Consider the following 20699-nt stretch of genomic DNA (forward strand, 5'->3'; position numbering starts at 1 on the left):
TCTGCCTTCATTTACCCCATTGCAACCCTCTCAGCAGCCGACTCTTGCAGGAAGGAGACTGAGCTTATAGGAGCTCTGACATAGAGACCAAGGCAGGGGTGTTGCTCCCCCTGGGTGTGAGCTGATCACATTCTGACTCCATGTAACGAGGCTCTGAGCTTTGCCATGTTGTGAGTTCTGTGTCCTCAACAAGCAACCACAGTGCTGAACCCCTCGGACCCTTCTGCTGTGGTGATTGCACAACAATCCAGAATCTCTGTCCTCTCTATAATCTTAGGCAGCTCATGTTTCTTCCTCTCTCTGAGCTCTGTAGACATTTGAACAGAGGCTATATGTAGATCTGCCACTAAGCCATGTTGCCTTTCACCTTGAGCAAGGCAGCAACCAGTGGCATACAGGTGGAAGGCTACTTGGTTCTCCTCAGAACCCTTCAGCAGCTAGATTTCAGGCATGGAAGAGGCTACTGATCCTTCTCTCCAGGTGGTTAATTTTGAAGACTAGTCTATAGAGCTGGGTGAATGTTTTTTGGATGAATATTTTATTTACTGAAATATTTTGGTGGCCCAAAAATGATTTATTATGTTTTTTTTTAGTTTTGTTTCAACAAGAAAACTGAAAAAAAATTCATCTTGGAGCAACCTGAACTATTATTATTATTATGTAGGTTAGGCTAGCTAGTAAGCAAGGAAATAAATGATTTGCCCAGCTCTACTTGTATGGAAGGTCCACAATGGGCAGGGCCGGCTCCAGACCCCAGCGCGACAAGCACGCGCATGGGGCGGCCCTTTCCCGGGGGTGGGCGGCAGGCTGGGCCGGCAGACCTGCCGCAGTCATGCCTGCGGGAGGTCCACCGGAGCCCCGGGACGACCGGACCTGCCGCAGGCATGACTGCGGAGGGGGCGCTCGTTCCGCGGCTCCAGTGGACCTCCCGCAAGCATGACTGCGGACGGTTCGCTGGTCCCGCGGCTCGGCTGGACCTCCCGCAGGCATGCCTGCGGCAGCTCAACCGCAGTCGCCGGACCAGCGAACCGCCCGCAGCTGTGGGAGGTCCAGCCGAGCCGCGCGACTAGCGGACCCTCACCAGTCAAGCCCGCGGGAGGTCCGCTGCTCCCGGGGCTCCGGGGCGCCTCCCGCGCCTGACTGCTTGGGGCGGCGGAATATGTAGAACCGCCCCTGACAATGGGAACATACGTATGCTCTGTTCTCAGGCCATTTGATTTTCACTTGGTCTCCAAAACCCATCTGAGCATGATGAAATATCAGTTGAGGAGACAAGTGAAGATATGTATTGAAAAGCTTCTTTCCCTGATGAAATCAAATCAGGGTCGTGGTGGTGAAAGCGCTGAAACCTAATGAATAGACTAGACCACTAGAGAGGTAACAATGGGTGTTTTTTATCACCCATAGGAAGCTTTCTCTGGCTCCTCTGTCTAATTTTAGAATCTGGTCTATTCTCCATTGCCTTGAGGGGACAAGAACGGAGGGTGAAGGATCCCCTGTGCTCAGGGTCACAAACTGAGCCCAACCAAAGGCTTTGACACAAACTCCAATGACGCCTCAGCTTCCTCCACAAGGATCACAAGAGTAACACAAACAAACCCCAAGAAGAACAATCCTCTTCTGCTTTCATTTAGGCCCATCGCCATCCTCTCCACTTCTTCTTCCTCCTACTAGAGGCTCTTCCAGGAAAACCCACAGAGCCAATACTAACTCTTTCCTAGAAGCCCAGGAGGGGTTTTGATACCAACTCACACGAGCTGACAGGAGTTAGATTCTGTGTAACGGGGCCCTTAGTTTTGCCTGCTCCCCAGCCTTGCTCTCCTGAGGCTCTTAGGCAGGAAATGTCTCTTCCTGTCTCTGAGCTTTAGTAGGACAGGAAGCGAGGTCAAATTGACATTTCCATCATCTGAGAGTGAGACAGAATTTTCTCCTCTTCTAGCCTAGCTAAGAGAGGGGAAAATAACCCTTCAGGAGCTGACTGTCCCCCTTCAGCCATCTTTAGCGTCTCTACTTCTTCCTACATTGGCTCCAGCTCCGCACTGGGCATATAAGTACTTCGGTGTCATATTCCTCCCAGCCCTCTTTATTGTCATGGAGATTGTTTCAGGCTGCGGAGGGAGTCAGCTCTCTGCCTATCGACTGGATTACACTGTCTTCATTTCTTGTATATTTCTCTAACGCCTCGTTACTGCATTTGTGATGATTTATAAAAACCAGCCTGAGAGTAAAACAAGATGGCAATAAAAATCAATATACTGTGCTAAAAATTCCAATGGAACAGTAAGGAGATTTGTAGCTCAGAGTTTGCGTTAACATCGTTTGAAGACATGCAAGATGATGAGGGTTCAAAAATACGATGGGAAAATGTTATTTAAAAAGGGGAAAGTGATGTTGTATGTTAAAAGGAGCGTTTAGAGAGTTCCAATTATTATGTTCTGATTCCTCACACCCCAACCCTGCCTAGCCAGGAAAGTAGTGGAAATGTGATCATCAGTCAATAGATTTCTCTGACATGAAAAGGATACATGAGGCTGTTTGTAGTTAGCTCAACATAAATAAAAGTTAGGGGGAAACTCCTGGCTGGGAGCTAAATATGCAGGACAAAGGTTTGGGATTCTTCTATGCTCAGATTTGTTATGGAGCTGGCAGTCTCCCAAATGATGGTCTGTTCCTTCCCTCAAAATGCCGGCTAAGCCTCTCCTTTTCAATTTAAAGTTCCATGAAAGGAAAAAATAACGAGGAAGAAAGCATAGAAGCTATGGATGTATTTGAGAAAGGACTTGGAGTGATAAAAGATCAAGGGAGAGAAAGCCACAATGTTTCTGGCTGGTTTTGAACCAGGGACCTTTTGCATGTTAGGCAAATGTGATAACCACTACACTACAGAAACCAGAGGCTAGCAATTTTGGGGCCCTTTTCAAGGGCTTTCTCAGTAGCCGCTAAACCAGCTAATTTCCCTTTGAAGAACAGGGAAACAAAGGGCATCAAGAACTTATGTTTTGTGGATGAGTCAAGAAAAGGGAGTAGAATTGTCCCTCTCAGGTAGCCCCTGTTCAATTCCACATCAGAAAACAAAACTCTTCTGCAAGAATATCCAAAAAATATTGTGTTTCACTTTACTTCAGAAGTACAGTTGTGTGGCAATTAAATGATGATCCTAAAGTTTCATAAAAGCAAAGAACATTAAACAAAATAGTGTGGGAAATACAGATGTATCTGAAGAAAGGGCTTGGAATGAAGGAAGACAAAAATTGATCAGTCGAGAGAACAGGCCCTGTTTCCCCCAGGTTTGGAGCTTCTCTCACAACTACTGGAATAGAAAAGCTAAGCAAATGGGGTTCTATTGCTGCACAGGAGATTGAAGTGAGGCCATTTTCTCCAGATGGTCATGTCAGGAGTGGGATTTGAAACTACGTCTCTATGCAGAGACCAGAACACCCAAGAGATAGGGGGAAAAGAGTCTTAAAACTAGCATTTAAAAGCAGTCCACCATCCTCCTGCTACAAAGACTATAACTTATGAACCCTCCTTTTTGTTAATAGTTGATGAACTCTTTAGGGAGGTCAAGATGGCACATCTCTTTCAACTCCTAGAGACCTTCTACAGCACAGCTGATTTTTAGACACACTCACACGGACCTGAAGTTACACGTTTCCTGGAGCTCCATGAGTTCTGTGGTGTTGAAATCTCCCTGCTCGTGTTTTAAGTGAACAAAAGATGGGTGCTGGCATTCTGAGACAGTAATGGTGAACCTCAAAATCCTGCCCTGGGGGCCAGACAGTTAAACAACCAGCACCCACAACCTCTACCATAATAGCATCCTGTCTGGCAGGAACTCACTGATCAATAGTGGGGTGTGAAATCCTCATTTCTTTGTTGTTCTGTCACTGTAGTCCCCACTTTCCTATTGCTTGTCTGCATAATCTCTGTCTGGTTCTATGACTGTTTCTGTCTGCTGTATAATTAAATTGTTGGGTGTAAACTAAGGTAAATTAAGGTGGTGGGGTATAATTGGTTAGATAATCATGTTACAGTATGTTAGGATTGGTTAGTTACATTTCAGTAAAATGATCGGTTAAGATATAGTTAAGCAGAACTCCAGTTTTACTATATAGTCTGCAGTCAGTCAGGAAGTAAGGGGGGAAATGGGAATGGGGGTAGGGGAATTGGAATCATGTTTTGCTAAGGGGGGCGAATAGGAATAGGAACAGGGACACAGGCAAGCCTCTGTGGTGTCAGAGCTGGGAAGGGGGATACTGAGGGTATGGCTACACTTACGGTTTGCAGCGCTGGTAGTTTGCAGCGCTGGTCATCCAGCTGTGTAGGAGCAGCGCTGGTGTGTGGCCACACTCACAGCTACCAGCGCTGGTGTGTGGCCACATTTGGAGCATTTGCAGCGCTGCTGGGAGTGATGCATTATGGGCAGCTATCCCAGCATTCAAGTGCACCAACGTGCTTTTCAAAAGAGGGGGGTGGAGGGTGGTGTACTGTGACAGGGAGCGGGGAAGAGAGAGATTGGAAAAATCACAAAATGTTTGCAAACCCTAACAGCCTGCATCCAACACTGTTTCCCCTGCCTCTCATTTGATCATTCACAGCCAGGTACAGATAGCTCCTGTTTGCTGTGATCAGTGTTTGTTTTTATAGATAAGCAGTTCAAACGGAGCTCCGATCGGCTCCGTTCTGTTTCATTCACTCTCCCTGCCTGCCTCTCATTTGATTGTTTACAGCCAGGTACAGAACGGAGCTCCGATCGGAGCTCGTTCACAACAAAACAAAGAGAGGCTGCATAACAAAACAAAGAGAGTAATTTATAAAAGCATTCTGGGATACACCTTATTCCCTGGAGGCCAATCACAGCGCTGGTGTGTGGCCACACTTGATGACCAGCGCGGCAGCACCAGCGCTGGAATCCTTATTCCCCATGCTGAGTGAGGTGTACGGCCAGCGCTGCAGCCAGGGAGTTGCAGCGCTGCAAGTGCCCTGCAGGTGTGGCCACTTACTAATTGCAGCGCTGGTGGAGGCTTTCCAGCGCTGCAACTCGCCAGTGTAGCCATAGCACAGCTCCCCCTGTGATACTCAAAAAGACAGTGACCCCTGGTGGGTGTAAATCACTGACCTCTCTCCTCCCTGAGCACTGACTGCCCCTCTGTTTCCTGGCCTCTTAGTCTGAGCAGATGGGACCTTTCCCTCCAGTGCTGGAGGATTCACCCTTCTCATCTACCTTTGTCCCAAGCAGCACAGCAGGTGGGAATCTTACATGTACTGAGGAGATTTAGGAGCAGAAACCCCCCCAGACCTTCCATGCAATTGGCACTTGCCCCTCACTGAGCAGGATTGAAACTCCTGCAGGGAGACTGCTGGGCCACATCCCCCCTGGGCATGAGCAAAGCCACAGGGTGAAGAAAGGAACCTGGAGATTGAACCCAGAACCTCCCATATGCAAAGCATGTGCTCTACCACTGAGCTACATCCCCACATGAGCTGTAGCTTACACTCAGAGCCCTCCTGTTTCCAGAGCATCCAGTGGCCTAAGAGCAGCCTGGGGGACACATTCCCTGCTCTGAGGCAAAACCTGCGGTCCTGGAGGCTGCTGGTTCTTAGGGGTCACTTTGCAGCAGGGCCAGATTCGATGTGTGGGGCAGAGAGAGTGGGTGCCCTGGGCTCAGGGTGCAGAGATGCACTCAGCCCTCTCCCCTGCATTGGGTGGGGGGTGCTGCCACCCCCTGCTGGAAGGTAATGGGAGGGGAGGGGCGCTGTGAGTCGCTCAACACCTGACCCTGGTGGCAGCAGTGGTGTGGGAAGCTCCAGGTATTTCTAGGATCTGCTATTGCCACCTGCCTGTGAAGTCCAGCTTTCCCCAGCACATTCACTGCGCTGCAATTGGGTCACTGTTTCCATGGCTGCACAGCAAAGAATCACTCCCAGTTTCCCTTCTATCTGCAGCAGGATTAGCCTGTGTCAGTGATTAATGAGGTGGATCTAGTTGTAGATTCTTATTCATTCCCCACCTTGACAATTCACACAGTCCCTTTCCCATGCAGATTCCCAGCACCTCGGTGATCCTGGTAGCGGGGGTTGGGGCCTGAGATTTTCAGGGTTCTTTCCCCCTCCACCTGGAGTGAACTCAGCTTTTCCCCCATCCCAGACAATCCATGAAATAACAACAGGGGCATAAAGAAAGAGGGGAGGGAACATCTCATGGCCAGGGCTGGATGTGCCCAGGGCCCCCTGCTCGTCCATTGTTTCCATGGAATTTGGCCCCCTGCTTTGCACAAGGGACAGAGAAAGATCTCGCTGTTCCTGTGTCTGTGCAAGGAAAATTGTGCTTCCCTAGGAAAGAGAGGAGGGAAATGGCCCCATGATGGGACAATAGCCTCAGGATTCAGACCTAAGGACTCAGGCTGAGAACTGATATAACTCCACTCATCTGGCATTTAAGAAATTATCTTCCATGGAGCAGGGCCAGATCCAGCATTTTTGCCACCCCAAGCGGAAAAAAAAATAAAAAAGCTGCAGTCAGCAGCAGCTCTACCTCTGCTGCTTTTGGCAGCAAGTCCTTCCCTCCAAGAGTGCCGAATTGCTGCTGAAGCCTCCCCTTTCCATTGACTGCCCCAGGAACCTGCTTGCTGTGCTGGTGCCTGGAGCTGGCCCTGCCATGGAGACACTGGGAAGATGGGGGGAATCAGAAAAACACCATGGATTTGTTTACATTGCAAGTGAAGAATAACTGAAGCATCTTTGGTTTAAAGTCACTTTTCCCTGACTGGGAATTGAACCCAGACCTTGGCAGTGAAAGTGCCAAATCCTAACCACTAGACCACCAGGGAGGTGATTACAGTAGTTTTCTTCTCACTTATACTACACTTTCTTAGGCTACTTTCTATCCACTTTCTGAAGCTGCCTCATTGTCCACTCCCTGAGGGGCTAAGAGCAGATTGTGCAGGAAGCCCTGTACCCAGGGTCACAACCTGAGCCCAACCCAAGCCACTGAAACAAACACAAATCATGCTTCCTCCAGCAGGATCACAGGGCCACACAAAGAAAACCCATGAGGAACAATCCTCCTCTGCCTTAATTTACCCCATTGCAACCCTCTCAGCAGCCGACTCTTGTGGGAAGGACACTGAGCTGATAGGAGCTCTGGCATAGAGACCAAGGGAGGGGTGTTGCACCCCCTGGGTGTGAGCTGATCACATTCTGACTCTGGAGGAGGAGGGAAAGGCCATGGCCACATGATGGGGCCAGTATGTACCACAACATGGTTCTTTTATGTGGGATGACTCTGAACATTGACTGATCTCCACTCCCTTGGATTTGAAGAGATGTTTAGTTTTGCACTTGGGAACCTGTAAGGCTGAAGCAATTTTATGGATGGTGACACTATGATTGAAGGGTTATTTAATATTGTAGAAATTGTTAAAAACACTGAGCTTAAACTGGAACTGCCTGTTGTTAAAGGCTGGTTTCCCCACGTCAGTTCCATAAGCTCTGCTACAAACACCCTGGGTTCTCTCCTGCCTCGGTGGGAACTGGAGGGAATCGTCCCCTGCTGCCCTTGGCTCCAGGCTGGTTTTTCTGGGGAGGGGACGTGGAATTGATTTGTTTGCTGTTGAGAAGGGAGCCAGGCCAGTTCTCAGGGAACAAGAACTCCCAGCATCTTCCCAGCCCAACCCAGGCTGCTGCCCTGTCCCAGCCTCTGTTCCCCTGGGGGCCCTGCGTGTTTGACTCTAGAGCAGGCAGGGAGCAGCAACAGAGGCAGAGGACAGCCTGGGCCGGGCAGATAAGAAGGAATTTAGCAAGCAAAAAAGTAAAATGGCAGGAGAGTATTACCTTGGACTCGACGGCATTTCTCCATTGGTCTGTCTGCTTTGGGGCAGGGACAATAACACGTCCTGCTGCATTCGATATTTCAAAGGGAGGTTTAGGATTTTCATTCTCACACACGGTGCACAAAGCAGGACTCAACCTTTGCTGTAAACTAAACAAGCTGCCCACAGATTCTGGCAGCCACAATGAGCATTTGGGTGAGAGCTCAGACCTGCCCCTGTCCCAGAGAGGGGAGGGGGGTCATCTGTGAGGGGACTGGACCACTGACCTACCTGCTCCTAATTCCCAAACTTTCAGTAACTCTATTATCAGTGCCTGTGAGTGTTATTTAAACCATAAGAAAAACCACCCTGGGCTAGACCAAAGGCCCATCTAGCTCTGAAACTTCTCTTCTGACAGTAGCCAATAACAGGTACCCCAACATCCAGCCAACAAGGCACCACTGGGAGTTGAACCCAGAATCTCCTGTTTACAAAACAGAAGTTTTAGCCAGCTAAGCCATGGCGCCTGTGGGTGACTAAAGCACTCTGTGTGCCCACACCTGACTCCCTGCCATCGCCACCAGGGCCTGACAAGCTTTGCTTGTGTCTGGATTCTGCAAAGCAGAGGAGCAGGTGATGTTTTCCTTGCAAGCAGTGTGTGTGAGTGAATCTTTGGCCAGGTCTGCACTACAAAGTTGTTTCAGCAGAATGATATTGCTCTGGTGTGTGAAAAACACACAATGCTACCTCGGTCGGCAGCTTGTGGCTGGTGCACACACTGCAATGCCATGTCTGGCGACAAAACTGCCCTGTTTTGCTGACAAAATAAAACGACTTCGATGAGAGGTCTAGAGCTTTTTGCAGCAAACTTAAAGTGACAGAGTGTCAGTGTAGACGCTGCTGTTCATTATATCACCATAACTGGCCTCTGCCAGTATCCCACAATGCCCGTCGTGAACTCGCCTGCCCTGCATTCCTGCTACAGAGGCTGGGCCCCTCCCCTTTCATAGCTCTGGGAAGTTCTGACAGCTGAGCCTGCTGCTCTGCTCCGGCAGCCAGGAGCAAATCACTGCCATGGATGCTGCTCTCTCCCGCACTGCGAACACAGAGCAGGTGGTGGGAGTTTCCTTACAGTGTAGGGGGGCCACTGGAATCCGAACTGTGACACGCCCAGGACATCCCTTCCCTTGAGGAGGCTCTTACCTTCTAAACAGGGATATCTGTTTTCTAGTAAAATCACGAAAAGGGAAGGAGAAAACTCGAAAGAGGTTCCTCCTGGCACTCACGTATGTGAACCTGAATACTCTCTCAGTCCTCAAAGAGAGACCTGGAGAAGGAGACTTGCTGAAGCAAAGCCACAGGGGTCTCTGAGGTTTCCCTGGCCCCTCACCCCTGTCCTGTCTGGCTGATGTCAGCATCTCTCTGTGAGGTCACCACCTCCCCACCACCTTTGGCCAATAGTCTGAGCCCCTGCAAAAGGCCTTTGTGATGTCACTGCCACACCCCTCCCTTGCTGTGCTAATGTCCTGCCCCTGGCCAGGCACTTTGGAGGTTTGAGCTACTCCCTGTGGATCACCCCACTCAAGGAGCGTTCGTTCTAGGAAGCAAGCTGGCTAGAGAGGAAAACATCAGACGCTGTTTGGATGGACAGGGTGGGTCTCAGGGGAGGGGCAGAGAGGGGGGGGAACTGAACGCAATGCCCCAGATGTGGCCTCACCAGTGCGGAATAGAGGGGAATAATCACTTCCCTTGATCTGCTTGCAATGCTCCTACTAATCCAGCCCAATATGACCAGTTACCAATATTGAATGCAGACACAGCAATATCTGATACATTGGTTCCTGTCCATTCAGGAGGTTATTTCCCACCTATTCATAAATAATGAGAGGTGGTAGCTATGTCAGTGGGGGAAGCTATGTTGGTGGGTGTGCAAGCTGTGGTATCTACATGTGTATATAAAGTTTACTCAAACCCCATTTTTAAAACCCCTGTGGCCTGGGAATAGAAAAGGAGCTCGCTGAGGCAGAGCCCATCCTTCAAAATCCTTAAGATCACTGACTTGCCCGTGTAAATGTCATGGGGGTATAGCTCAGTGGTAGAGTGTTTGATTACAAATCAAGTGGTCCTTAGTTCAAATCCAAGTGTCCCAATTTCTGAAATTAAAAATAATTCTGTTTCCAGTATGCTCAGGAGCTCCACTAATTAGGGATCCCTGAAATAAATGGACATACTCAATGTTTGCCTGTGCAAATGCACAAAAACCTATCAAACAAGTCCCCAGCTGAAATCAGTTCCAATCTGCTAAGTGTGTAGGCTTGTTTTCATCAACTAAACAAAGGCCCATGAAGACACATGTGCAGGTCCTTAGCCTCCATGGGCTACAATGTGCAGAAGAACAAGAACCACATCCACATGGGAGGCATGGACTAGTCTGTATTACATTTGGTAAGTAAGTTGCCATTGGGACTGAAAACTCTACTGGAGGTGGACAGGAGCCTGTTACAAAACTAAAATAACCAAGATTTACAAACTCCCTGTTACACATTCAATCCTCTCTTTATGCACACGGCATCAACTGGGGCTCTAGTAAATGGCAGCCTTCCTTTAGCACTGATTGTTGTTCCTTGTGACTTTCAGATATATTCAAATGGTAGCTGTTCAGAGGTCATGTGCTGCTAGTTCAGAGCAGCAGAGTCTCTGTACGTTTACCAACCGTAGAGCTGGGTGTGTCTGCATCCAAGTAACTGCAGAGTCAGTGTAGTCCCAGACAGTTAATTGCACAGTCTCACTTTCTGGTCTCATTGATCATTTGGGTAGAAACAGCAACGGTTTGGTGGGTTTTTTTTTTCTCCTAAGGAATGTGTGATCTTGAGCATGTTAGTTTAAGTTCCCTGTGGGTCAGGAAAATTCCATCTCCTTGAAATAGCTGGGGAAGTGACCTGTTTGTATAACCTAGAATAAAGGAGCTTTTAAAGAAGAAACTGCTTTACAAATATGCTGAGATAAAAACAGTAAATTCCACGGCCAGACACCAGGCCAGGATCAATTGATGGGGCCAGGGTCAATTAATTACAGAAGAAACAAACTCTTGGGAAGTAGCTGTAATTTGTCCCCAAACCTTTCCTTGTTCTCATATGCTATCAGGGATTCTCTTCTAGAGGGCAGAGTTAAGGTTATCTGGGCATGTACCCTCACTCTGTATTCCCGGTTTTTCCAGAGTTTGAGTTTTACTGAACTCAATGTTCTGGAAGGTAAGAGATATTCACAGTCAAAGTTAACTCTGTGTTAACAAAGGTTTTGTTAGTGGCAAAAAATGTGACTAATCCCTCACTGCGGTAATTCCACTGACTTCAGTGTGCTCTTTCCCCATTTCTAGTTCCAAAAAAAAATAAGCAAATTAAAACAACCTTGAGAACTAAAATGCTGTGAGAAAGTGGAAATTTTAGTAGCTCAAATAATTCAGTTTCTTCTGTGTCTTGTGTGTGTGTAAATGGCACAACACATTAATTTATAAGCACATCTTTCTTAACTTCTTTAAATATTCTGTAGTACATTGACTAGATCAGGTGGGTTGTTCAATGCAGTGAGGTTTTCATGCATTGCCCAATACATATTTTTCATATTATGTAAATGAACACAACTCATTGAACACAAAATTGTGTATTTCATGCTGTGAACTGTATCGGTAGCTCAAATTAATACGTTTATTTTCTCTCTCTCTCTCTCTGTGAGGCACAACAAAATAATTTAGTGATGCTGAAAACGTTCCCTTCTCCTCCAGAACTGCCTTGGAATCACCTTCCCTTTGTAGATTAATCTGCCCGTGTCTCTACAAGGAAAATATATTTTCTATGAAAAAAACACAATTTTTTAATTAAAGGGACTGAGACAGAATAGGTTACTCAGACATAGGTTAGGGGGTTGTTATAGAAGTGGGTGGGTGAGATTCTGTGGCCTGTGTTGTGCAGGAGGTCAGACTAGATGATCATAATGGTCCCTTCTGCCCTTAAAGAGAATAGCCACATGAGGGTGACACATCAGGAATGCAAAGCAACAGGTTCCTGGTTTGCACATTGATGGTGACAAGGGATTGAACTCAACTCCCCTCTTTTCAGACACATTTGTTTTATTCTGTTGTACTTAGTCCTCTGCCTTGTAGCTTCAACAGCCGCAGATCAAGATGAGTTACTGCAGCCTAGACCTTGTGTCCGTGTTTAGGTGGTTTTCACCTAAACGTTCAAGCAGCTCATAGTAATGTCCCGAGCTCCCCAAGTCCCACTGACAGCTGAGCTCTTCCTGCCCACTGAGCCCAGCCCAGACAGTGGGTGGGGGTGAGTTTGTACCCAAATAACTGACAGAGCCAAGCAAGGAGCAAAGAAATGTTTGCTTCGGTCACTAGGTCTCTGTTTCTATTGCTCGTTTGCTCTCTCCCCTTCCCTGATAAGGAGCTACAGTAAGAGAAGAAGAGGTTAAAACATGTGCTAGGTGGTGGCTGGGGTTGGATGACAAATTTAAAACCATCACAGCGCCCTCTAGTGTGACACTGACACCATCAGATTCTCACCTTTCACTCACACGTCATTAATAACAGTTTCCCTGAACTACTTTGCTGTGATTATTTCAATGGCTCCTACACCGATACCTGCTGCCCCTTCTGGCTGGTTAATTGCACTATTTGGAACCTGCTCCTAAAATTACACCCTTCCTGGGAGCAAGATTCAGAACTGCCCAAGGAAACCCCATTGGGTTTCAAGGGCAGCCCAGGCAGGGTGGCAAGGGGACAGCCCAGGGGTCTCAGAGCTTCTTCTTCCTCACAGAGAGAAGGTTAAGGGGGGCCACCAGTTATGACTCCTGGGTTTTAGTCCTGGCTGTGGGAGGAAAGGGGTGTTTAGTGGATTAGAGTTGGGGGCTTAGGAATCAAAGAGGAAACATCTCCCTTTTCAGCTTCAATGCACATTGCACAAGAACATGGCTTCTCATCTCTTCGGTTTCAGAGGAGCAGCCGTGTTAGTCTCTATCCTCAAAAAGGACAGGATTACGTGTGGCACCTTAGAGATTAACACGTTTCTTAGGTTCTGTTGCCACCATGTGGCCATTTCATTTCACTTCTTAATGTTAAAAAGGTCTGGGTACTTCAATGAAGCTAATCATCTAGTGGAACAAGCTCTACAAGGGACGTGGTTAATTCCCCATCACTGCCCTGTGTAAATCAAGACCGCAGCTCTTGCTGCAAGACACCTGGTGTGTGGGTGTCCCTGTTCCCCCTTCAGAACCTCTGGTACATGGTGCTTCCCTCCTCCCAGTTCAAGATCCCCATCATGTGGGTGCTCCCATCCAGGATCTCTGGTGGGTGTCTCTGTCCCCCACCCCATGAACTAGCTCCCGTGTGTGGTTTCCCCTGCCTACCCCCATCCGGGATCTGTGGGTGTCGCTGTTCCCCTTTTTAAGATTCGTGTTGCTTGGGTGCGTCCCTCCCCCCAAGTCAGAATCCCCAGCGTGTGGGTGTCCCGTCCCCCCCTCCAGGCTCTGCGGGGGATGTCTGTATACAAAGAGACCGTGTCTCACTGTCCTGCCCAGGCTACACTGCAGGGACTATTCACAGGTGTGATCCCACTACTGATCAGCACAGGAGTTTTGACCTGCTCCGTTTCCGACCAGGGCCAGTTCACCCCTCCTGAGGCAACCTGGGGACCCCAAGCTTCCCCGGGATCACCATATTGATGCCGAACTTAGTGCAGACACCCGATCGGCACAGCCCCTTGCAGCCCAGAACTCCTGAGCTCAAGCGATCTGCTGGCCTCAGCCTCCCCAGGAGCTGGGATCACAGGCACCAGCCACGGGGCCTGGCTGGTAACAGGGTCTCCCGCTTCCAACTTCAGGCTCAGCCTGGGAGCTCTGTGCAGGCTGAGCCTGAGCTGGTGGAAGTGGAGCCTGGAACTGAGCTGATGCGCTGAGGGTTATTTGCACTGCGCGCTTCACATGGAGGTGAAAACACGGGGCACAGATCTTTGAGCACAACCCTCGTTCTGAGGAATGGGTGGGGGGCGGGGGCGGAGGCCTGCATAAAGAGAGACCTGCTCTCCCTGGTGGTGCTACAGCGGCTCTTCACAGGGGCAGTCCCACTGCCCAATGGGTACCAGAGTTTTGAAAGCCTCCTTTTCTGGGCTGGCTCCCCTCTCCCTAGGGGGAACTGGTGGCCCCAAACTTCCCAGAAACCAGCATAGCGAGGCCAACCTGAGCACAGACACCTGCTCAGCACCCCGGGGTGCAGCCCTGAACTCTGGCAATCAGCTACGCTTAGCTGCCCTCCCAACAAGTGTTACACGCAGGAGCCTTTGTGCCCCGCGTGTTCAGGTCCCACCCAGCGCCAGCTTTAAACTCCGCTGCTCAGTTCTAAGCGTTGGCCACACGGGGGCAGCCCGGAGCTCAGCCAACGCCTCCCGGTGCTGGTTGCGTTTCCCGCTCCTCGTGGCAGGTTCACACCCCGCAGGCAGATCTCTGAACCGGAGCCGAACCGTTCCCCAAATCCAGCGCTTTAGCAGCAGCTTTGCTAGGAAAGCGCTGACATCCCCAAGTAACGTAAGAGCCAGAGCGCTGTGTCCAGGATCTTCCACTGGGCCCCTCACCGCGGTGTCTGTCAGGCGCAAGGAGAAACCAGGGAAATGTTTTCATGGCGTTTAAGGGCAGAAGGGGCCATTAGCTCAGCTAGTCTGACCCCCGAATAACACAGAATTACACCATGACACGTATTGATCCCACAGACCTTAGATAGATCAAAGCGTCTCAGCCCTCAGGAAGGAGGCTAAACTGGGTGCCAGAGGCAGCGAACAAGGGGCCCCCAAGGCAATGGCAGGGAACTGACGAGGTGAAATATGCCCAGATGATCCCAGCAGGCGACCCACCCCCATGCTACAGAGGTGGGAGTCCCTGTTCCTCCTGCCCTTAAGAATCTCTGGTGGTAAGTGGGTCCCCCCAGTTCCCCAGATAAGAATCCTCCATGTGGTTTCCCTGGCTTCACCTCCAAATAAGAACATTGTGTGGAGGGAGTGGGAGGAAGGTTGTCTGGCAGATATGTGTAAGCGGGGGAATGGTCCCGCTACTGTGGGGAACTTTCCTGGCTTCTGTGCTACCCCGGTGAAGTGGGCTAGCGAAAGGATCTGAGTCCTCGCTCCCACTTCTTTTACCCAGAGGCCTCCCTGCCCTTGAGGACTCTCCTGTTTGGCAGAGTTCTCGTAGCCCCAACAAGACTGGGCCCAGGATTCCTGGGGGGCTCAACCCCCAACCCTGCTGTGGCCACCTAGGACAGGGGCTAAGGTGTCCCCACTCCGGGGTACCCTCTCTGCACTGGGCACCTCCCTGACCCACTGATTATTCCAGACAATTTAAAGCAAATACAAGTTGTTTACTTAACAATCAATTTGAAGAAAAGAATAAGAATAAATGGGAACGGTTACAGGGAAACACATCACCCTGCTCTGTGGCAGGGAACATTACAAACAATGTCTCTGGACATCAAGGCACTTTGCAGTCTGTTCCTTGTAGGCCCCAGGCCTCCTTCTCAGGCCCTGACTGTGCTGCAGGGATGCTGTGGGTGGGACACTTGAAATGGTGGTGACCACACACCTCCAGGCTTTGGGTGGTGGGATCCTTCTTCCCAGTGCCAGCCCCCCGGCAGGTTAAGATCCCCCTCCCAGCCTGGCCTGCATGGACCCTTGGCTGGGAGTGTCTTTTTGTGCTGGGCCCTATGCCCAAGGTCCCCCCTTGGCTGGCCCCAGTTGCTCACCACACCTGGCTCTCTGGCTCCAGCTCCGCTCCCAGCACAGGATCTGCTCTCTCTGCGCTGTGCCTCTGGCTCTCTGGCTGCAGCTCCGCTCCCAGCACGGGGTCTGCTCTCTCTGGGCTGTGCCTCTGGCTCTCTGGCTGCAGCTCCGCTCCCAGCACAGGATCTGCTCTCTCTGTGCTGTGCCTGTGGCTCTCTGGCTACAGCTCCGCTCCCAGCACAGGATCTGCTCTCTCTGCGCTGTGCCTCTGGCTCTCTGGCTGCAGCTCCGCTCCCAGCACAGGATCTGCTCTCTCTGCGCTGTGCCTCTGGCTCTCTGGCTGCAGCTCCGCTCCCAGCACAGGATCTGCTCTCTCTGCGCTGTGCCTCTGGCTCTCTGGCTGCAGCTCTGCTCCCAGCACGGGGTCTGCTCTCTCTGCGCTGTGCCTGTGGCTCTCTGGCTACAGCTCCGCTCCCAGCACAGGATCTGCTCTCTCTGCGCTGTGCCTCTGGCTCTCTGGCTGCAGCTCCGCTCCCAGCACAGGATCTGCTCTCTCTGCGCTGTGCCTGTGGCTCTCTGGATCTGGTCCGGCTCTGCTTTCCAGCTCAGCTTGGGCCCCTGCTTTCTCCTTAGCTCGGCCCCACTCCGTCTGACTCCGGCACATTCCTGCTCACACGGAGGACGGGACCCACCCTAGCCTTCTGTCTTCCTGATTAGCTGGCCTGCCCTGTCAATCAGGCTGACCTGGAGCATTGGCCTCTTGCCATTGTTCCTGGGGACTGTCAGTCTCAGGGTCCTGATTTGCCATCGATCCCTCCCCTTTTAGTGCTGGGAGCTAGCAACCAAAACACCCCCACTGAATGTTAGTAAGGGGGCAACAGTCCCCTTACATTCCCCCCTGCTAAAATTCTGCACAGCCACAATATTCACACCAGTACATCCGGGCCCCATAAAAACAACATAAATCCACATCATATTATATTAAAAACCCATTAACAATTACGAAAAAGACATTCAACATAGTTAACACTCCATATCTACTTCTTAATACTATACATAACAATATTTATTAACACACTACATAGAACCAATAACATAATTATCTCTAAGTCTAACAGGAAGTACACCTTTATTAGCCCTCTGGGACCTTCTTAAGACTGGTGGTTCATTACCCATATTTTCTATTTTCCTGTCCTTGGGTAATACTAGGTCAGTTTGAGGGATCTGCCCATTCTCATTAGGGTTTGGGTTTACCCCATTGGTTTCAGTCTCCTCGGGAAATTCTGCACTATGCCTCCTACGAGCCCTGGTCAGATTAATAGTCCAACGCTTTAGCTGGTCCCTATGTACTACTCTCTCTGCACCTCCTTGTTCAGGCTGGTTAGCATACACTGGCAGTTCGGGATTGTTGTGGGTGACCACAGTGTGGGGATTTGGCTTCCATTTGTCCTGTATTTTATTACATCTCCGGCGTCTACTGCTACGAACTGGTGCACAGTCACCAGATCGGATGAGAGCCCCACTGGACTTGCGATCATAAGTCCTTTTCCTACTTTGGGCTGTGTCTTTAGTTGTACTGAGAGCAACTTTCCAGGCTATCTTCAGCCTGTCATGGTGACCTTTGACTTGGTCATCATAACTGGTCACCTCATCCTTAGAAACGATTTCTTGATGCTTCTCTGGCAACGCCCTTATGTTAGCCACATGTGCAGGAATCAGCCCTTGGCTTGCCACTTGAACAGGAACTGGCAGTCTCCCATCACATCTTTCTTGAAGAAAGGTAACTCGTCCTCCCTTCTCCCTCATCACCTGCAGCTCATTTTCTGGTACACAGCGGTGTTCATCAAGGATCTTCCCTTTCCACGGAGGAATAATGGTCTTCCGTTTTCTGCCCACTTTAACATTTCCAATATGCCTTGTGGGTCCCAGGGAATGACTCTACCTCTCCGCTCGAGCCAGTACTCTACTCAGCACAGCATTCTTCGTATAGTGCTCGTGACAGTTCATCCTCCTGGTTCCTTCTCCTGGTAAGAGTAGCTCCTTCAGCTCACTAATGATGTTCATTCCTAGAATCCCTGGGACTTCTTCTCCCATATGGCTCCCTTTTGAGGCTTTGTCTTTCAGGATGAAGATGCATTTTCCTGGCAGCGTTTGGCCCATATACTCTATGTCTGCTTCAAGGCACCCCACCACTGGGATTGCCAGTCCATTAACAGCTGTTAGATGTATAAACCGTGTGCTGTGCATGGTCAGGTCCTTGTCCTTCAAATATTTTTTAAAATGCAACTCTGTAATGGTGGTGACTTTGGAGCCAGTATCTAACAAACATCTGGTCTTCACCCCTGCTATACATACTTCAGCAGTTAGACAGTCTCCAAATGCTCGCTTACAGAAGTCGCTAGATATGCTGGCACTGACCACGTTCCTCTCACTGTATGCAGAGGGATTTTCCACCAAGGACAGGCCTAGGAATCCTTCTGCCACTGCTTGGCCTTCTACTCTAGATGGACCACTCACTCCTGGTGCCCCATTGGTTTCGAGTGCCTGGGACTCTGTCCTCCTACTCAGTGAACATTCTCGGCTAGTATGTCCTGGCCTGTCACAAGTGTAACAAATGTATCTTCCCAGCTCATCCTTCAGTGGGGCTCTTCGGGATCCCGGTGCCCTTGGATGCTTTGGCATACTAATGGGATTTTTTTCTTTCATCAACTCGGTCATCGCTTTCAGCATCTCCCCCTGTTGGACTATCAGTTTTTGGACAGCTTCACTTAAGCTTTCCAATGTTAGCTCTGTTTGGGGCAGGGCCTTTTCCCCAGCAGCTGCATTCACTAGGCCCTCACTTTGTGTACGGGGCTTAGGCTTGGCTGTCTCTGCCACAGGAACTTCCTCTTCTTCTGACCACATAATGGCAGCCTGCATGAGTTGATGGAGCTTCTTACTGGGCTCTTCCTTAAACCTCCTTTTCATTTCACGTCGGAGGGAGTCATGACGAAGCCCCAACACCAACTGCTCTTTCAGAGCTGTATCTGGGTCTGGAACTCATTGAGGGTCTCGCCGCTCCACTTTACTCATTCTCTCCTGGAGGTCATATGCATATGCCCGGATAGTTTCACCAGGCTCCTGCTTTCTCTCAAAGAACTCCTTTAGTCGGGTTCCAACAGGTACCTTGTCTCCATACACTTCTAGAAGGAGTTCAAATACCTTTTCCACATCTTTCTTGTGTGCCACTGCCATGAACTTCACTGTGGCCTTGGCCTGGCCCTTGAGGTGCTCCTCTATGAAGTCCACATGATCTTCTTCAGGTACTCTTAGCACACCCAGAGCCGCCTTCACAGACTTGACCCACTCCTCTACCGTAATGTCTCCTGGTCTAGTTGGGAAGCCACCAAACTCCGTGACCTTCCACTCCCGTGGGACATAAATAGTAGGGGGTTTCTTAGCTTCTGCTGCCTGTTGGTCTATCACTGCCTTAGCCAGTGATAAGGCTTCTCTCTGTTCAGTTCTAGCTTGTTGTAATGCCTCCGCTTGGTCTGATAATTTGTGCTGAAGTTCAGCAAACTGGGTTCGTAGTTCTTCAATTCCAGCCATGGTAGAGTGCTCAAACAGGCCTGGACAGTGCTACTAGAACTCAACCAGTAAACCAATGGGGTGGACCCTGTGGATAGGATCCTGTTAGTGACGCCAATTATGTAAGCGGGGGAATGGTCCCGCTATTGTGGGGAACTTTCCTGGCTTCTGTGCTACCCCGGTGAAGTGGGCTAGCGAAAGGATCTGAGTCCTCGCTCCCACTTCCTTTACCCAGAGGCCTCCCTGCCCTTGAGGGCTCTCCTGTTTGGCAGAGTTCTCGTAGCCCCAACAAGACTGGGCCCAGGATTCCTGGGGGGCTCAACCCCCAACCCTGCTGTGGCCACCTAGGACAGGGGCTAAGGTGTCCCCACTCCGGGGTACCCTCTCTGCACTGGGCACCTCCCTGACCCACTGATTATTCCAGACAATTTAAAGCAAATACAAGTTGTTTACTTAACAATCAATTTGAAGAAAAGAATAAGAATAAATGGGAACGGTTACAGGGAAACACATCACCCTGCTCTGTGGCAGGGAACATTACAAACAATGTCTCTGGACATCAAGACCCTTTGCAATCTGTTCCTTGTAGGCCCCAGGCCTCCTTCTCAGGCCCTGACTGTGCTGCAGGGATGCTGTGGGTGGGACACTTGAAATGGTGGTGATCACACACCTCCGGGCTTTGGGTGGTGGGATTCTTCTTTCCAGTGCCAGCCCCCCGGCAGGTTAAGGTCCCCCTCCCAGCCTGGCCTGCATGGACCCTTGGATGGGGGTGTCTTTTTGTGCTGGGCCCTTTGCCCAAGGTCCCCCCTTGGCTGGCCCCAGTTGCTCACCACACTCTGGCTCTCTGGCTGCAGCTCTGCTCCCAGCACAGGATCTGCTCTCCCTGGGCGGTGCCTGTGGCTCTCTGGCTGCAGCTCCGCTCCCAGCACAGGATCTGCTCTCCCTGGGCTGTGCCTCTGGCTCTCTGGCTGCAGCTCCGCTCCCAGCACAGGATCTGCTCTCTCTGCGCTGCGCCTCTGGCTCTCTGGCTGCAGCTCCGCTCCCAGCACAGGATCTGCTCTCTCTGCGCTGTGCCTCTGGCCCCTCTGAATCTGGCCCGGCTCTGCTCTCCAGCTCAGCTTGGGCCCCTGCTTTCTCCTTAGCTCGGCCCCACTCTGTCTGACTCCGGCACATTCCTGCTCACACACGGAGGACGGGACCCACCCTAGCCTTCTGTCTTCCTGATTAGCCGGCCTGCCCTGTCAATCAGGCTGACCTGGAGCATTGGCCTCTTGCCATTGTTCCTGGGGACTGTCAGTCTCAGGGTCCTGATTTGCCATCGATCACTCCCCTTTTAGTGCTGGGAGCTAGCAGCCAAAACACCCCCACTGAATGTTAGTAAGGGGGCAACAGTCCCCTTACATATGTAAAGGGGGACTGTGTCTCCCTGTCTGGCCCAGGCTCCTGGGAGGAAGTGATCTCAGTGTGTCTGGCTGTCTCCATTCCTCCCACCCATAAGAATCCCTGGTGTGTGGGTGCACCCTAGACCATTAAGGATCTCTGGGGGGTGGGTGTCTCTCTC

The 20699-nt window shown here is 50.4% G+C and overlaps 3 non-coding genes across 3 annotated transcripts; 1 reads left to right on the forward strand and 2 right to left on the reverse strand.

The window, feature by feature from the left end:
* Positions 1-2817: 2817 nt before the first annotated feature.
* Positions 2818-2890, reverse strand: TRNAV-AAC. Its single transcript has one exon. It is a non-coding gene; the product is annotated as a tRNA-Val (tRNA).
* Positions 2891-6758: 3868 nt separating this feature from the next.
* TRNAE-UUC lies at positions 6759-6830 on the reverse strand. Its single transcript has one exon. It is a non-coding gene; the product is annotated as a tRNA-Glu (tRNA).
* Positions 6831-9888: 3058 nt separating this feature from the next.
* Positions 9889-9961, forward strand: TRNAC-ACA. The gene has a single exon. It is a non-coding gene; the product is annotated as a tRNA-Cys (tRNA).
* The last annotated feature ends 10738 nt before the right edge of the window (positions 9962-20699 follow it).

The sequence above is a fragment of the Mauremys reevesii genome, linkage group 12 (assembly GCF_016161935.1).
Source record: "Mauremys reevesii isolate NIE-2019 linkage group 12, ASM1616193v1, whole genome shotgun sequence".
In the NCBI taxonomy this organism is placed as follows: Eukaryota; Metazoa; Chordata; order Testudines; family Geoemydidae; genus Mauremys; species Mauremys reevesii.